The sequence below is a fragment of the Lactuca serriola genome, chromosome 3 (assembly GCF_051521515.1).
Source record: "Lactuca serriola cultivar US96UC23 chromosome 3, Lser_US96UC23_V15, whole genome shotgun sequence".
Taxonomy (NCBI): domain Eukaryota; kingdom Viridiplantae; phylum Streptophyta; class Magnoliopsida; order Asterales; family Asteraceae; genus Lactuca; species Lactuca serriola.
The window spans coordinates 57,923,182-57,926,643 of NC_136410.1; the positions used below are offsets into that span (position 1 = coordinate 57,923,182).

The following is a 3,462-nucleotide window of genomic DNA, read 5'->3' on the forward strand; positions in this document are numbered from 1 at the left end:
ACAGCTTGTCGTTTTGAAGATGCAATACTAATAAAATGTAACCACATCAATGATTTTTCTGTTGATTTTCCTTCTAGTTATTCGTTATTCAAGTATCGAGTATTGATTTCTCTGTGGATTTTGCTTCTGCGATTAAAGTTATTTTTTCACCGATATATGTTTCCAGCACCGATCGATGACTGTCATGACAACCTCAAAGTTGGATATGATTCTCTTTCTGTATTCACTGTGCTTCTTGACCCGTTGAAAGTGATGAAAAAGCTGATTATTAATTGATATAGACTTTAACATATAAACATCAAGTCAAGTGATATATTCACAGTTATGATTATGAAAAATTGTCTATTAAGGAAGAATCTCTTACTGTATTTCATTTGGTATAATGATCAATAATTAGGGATTTTTTCTATATAGGGAAGCATTAATGATATGGACTTGCATCAGTAGTAATCTAGTATACGACTTTAAGATAATTGTAGGTTATTAAACTCATTTGAAGAAACTAGTTTAAGCTACTGATTTTTGTTATTTTGTTTTGATTGTAGGTTATTGATATAGACTTTAACATATAAACATCATTTTCTGATGGCCTAAAATACCCCTATTAACTTAGTTTTGACTTAATCCAATTTTAATCGGTTAAGTAAAAAAACATGGCTTAATGTATAAAGACACCAACTTTTTACCTATTTGCCCTTCTGTTTTCTTCCTAACTTCTCTCATGTTTAAAATGATGCATATTGTGACATTTGTTTGTTAGGGTAAAATGGTCATTTAGTCTCATTCAGACTATTTATTCAGTCTAGAAAAGAAACAAAAGAATCAGAACTTAGTATAAACTGTCAACTTTTTACCTAATTACCCTTCATTTTTCATCTTAACTTTTTACCAAATTACCCTTGTTTGTAATGTTAATGTTAATAATATTGTATATAGGGTTGGAGATTTAGTTGGACCAAGTACGGAGATTTAGTTGGACCAAGCATAGGTGCAGAATTAATTAGTGATGTGTCCTCTTGAGGACCTATTAAATTGTCAGATCTTCAAAGAATATTAAGTAATATTGGACCTTCATACATGTCATTAAATTTTCCTACTTTTTACTTTTTTATTTTCTAATTTTTTTAATAGTTTTGAACTAATTTCTTACTGTGATAATGTCCAGGTGAGGCAGCAGATCCTGATGGAGGTAATATATTTGAGCATTTTTTTTTATCATTGAATTAACGGGGACAAAAACTAGGTCTTGCTTTGTCAATTGTACAAAAGATGTGAATGTGCTTCTCATTTTCATTAACAAAAAGAAAGATATGGGAGAATGTTTTTAGGGCTATTTTTATGATGAGTGCATTTATGTCTTTTACACAGAACGAGTCCCTATTCCATTTTTTTGGGTGGGACAAAAAGTGAAAATCATGTTTTATTGAATTATTTTTATTTTATATTTTTTATGATTTTGATAGCTTGCCCATAATAAAAATACAGTGTTTTTGACTTGCATATAGTTGTATAAATATCTAAATTTCCCCTAATTTAATACCAAATAAGAGGTTTAAATATCAAGTAATGATTACCAAAACCTCCCAAAAGCAAAAGGTTGCAATTATTTCATGATAATTAGAGTATGACTTTTTATTTTTAATCACATTGATTTAATTTTAATTTTGAATTTTTGTTTATATAGGTTTAGGATTGGGTGACATCTTGAAGCCTGAACTTATATTGCCATTAATGGAGAAATTTGAATTTTTGTTTATATAGGTTTAGGTAATATGAAAGCTCTCTATTTTTATTTTATTATTATTTTTATTTTTTTAAAGTAAAAACACCAAGAAATAATATTATCTTGACTACAGGGGCAATGGAGTCCAGAAGAATTAATGGAGCTGCTACAGAGCCCTCTTTCCGCCAACAGGTAGATTCTTTCACTTATATGAGCATCTCTTCTGTAACATCCAATGTTTTGAGGGCCAAGAAAGGAAGATAACCCTAATTCTTAGGGGCGACTCGACGAGTCCGAGCGGGATCCGGGTCGATGTGTAAGTGACCAACTCGGCGAGTCGGCCAAGTAGACTCGGCGAGTCTGGTTTGTGCGAGGAAAACCCTAAATTCGGGACTTGGAGACTATTTAAGCGCCTCATTCTCTCCCCTAGGGTTCCTTTGCTGCCTCTTTCACCCAGAACATTAAACCCTAGCCACCATATCCTCTATTTGAGCCATTTGTTGCCTTGGAAGGTGCATTAAAGCTTGGAGAAGGAAGAAGGAACTTGGATGAGCAAGAAGGGACTATAGATCTGGGATTGTGAATTCATTCTGAGCATTTGGAGGTAATAAACTAGTTCCTGGACCCTTTTTGCACCTAGATCTATGTGTGGTTGTTGGGGCTTTTAGCCATAATGTTATTATTTTGAGTTAGAAGCCAGATCTGAAGTTGCTACTTCAGATCTAAGCATATTATGGTCTTGAGAAGCATAAAGTAGCAGCCCTTGAGTTGATTATGGAGCCTCCTTGACTTAAACCCTAGTTTGTGGTGTATTTTGCCTAGATCTCCTTCTATATATGTAAAGTTTGCAACTTTACGTGAGGAATAGGCTTGGGAAGGGTAGATCTACTGTTTGGAGTCCATGCATGACTCAAAAGTCCTCTGCATGTATGGAGATCTGAATGGACTCGGCGAGTCCTTTGAGTGGACTCGACGAATAGCATGAAGATTTGGAGGAGCTCGACGAGTGGGATGAACAATTCGTCGAATCAGATGAAGTTGGGCAGGAACTCGGCGAGTTGGGAGAACAACTCGGCGAGTCTATTGAAGGATGTCTTGGACTCGGCGAGTCAGGTCGCGAAACCCTAAACCCTTCGAGTTTAGACTCGAATCAGTGAGTCTATTAGAGACTCGGTGAGTTGGACAGGTCAGGACTCGAAAATCGGTAGACTCGGCGAGTCATGGACTGACTCGGCGAGTAGAGTCGCGAGTGGAAGGACTCTGAGCTTATGAACTCGGCGAGTCAGTAGGGTGACTCGGCGAGTAGGGTTGACCTGGAAGGTTGGCTTTGACCAGGACTTTGACTTTGACCAGAGTTGACTTGGTAGTCTTTCGGGGGTCAGTTTGACTCAGTGTTGCATTGTTATTGGTAGCTCAGGGAGCGGGTGGAGCAGGAGTTCAGAGAGTTGCCGGGCAGCGGCTAGTGGGATCATCAGCAAATTCAGCCAGTGCAGGTGAGTTTCCCTTTGTATGAATGGGTCTACGACCACAATGCCGACCCATGTAAGTTATGAGTAGAAGACCCGGGGGTTAGCCCTAGGCACAGTATGCTAGTATGATATTCAGGACAAGGTCCAATGATAGCGGGCGGGTGCCCAAGGAATGGTTTATGTGATAGTTTATACTTGCTGTCTGTGTGATACTTGTATGTGCCTGGTAGGGTGGTGAGTGTGGGCGAGGTCTCGTACCTCACCAATAGC

At 37.6% G+C, this 3,462-nt stretch overlaps 1 long non-coding RNA gene across 1 annotated transcript; it reads left to right on the forward strand.

Annotated features, from left to right (window-relative positions):
- Window positions 1-511: 511 nt before the first annotated feature.
- Window positions 512-1,947, forward strand: LOC145094452 (uncharacterized). Its single transcript, XR_013703355.1, has 3 exons — window positions 512-1,189; window positions 1,691-1,767; window positions 1,857-1,947. It is a non-coding gene; the product is annotated as an uncharacterized LOC145094452 (long non-coding RNA).
- Window positions 1,948-3,462: the final 1,515 nt, after the last annotated feature.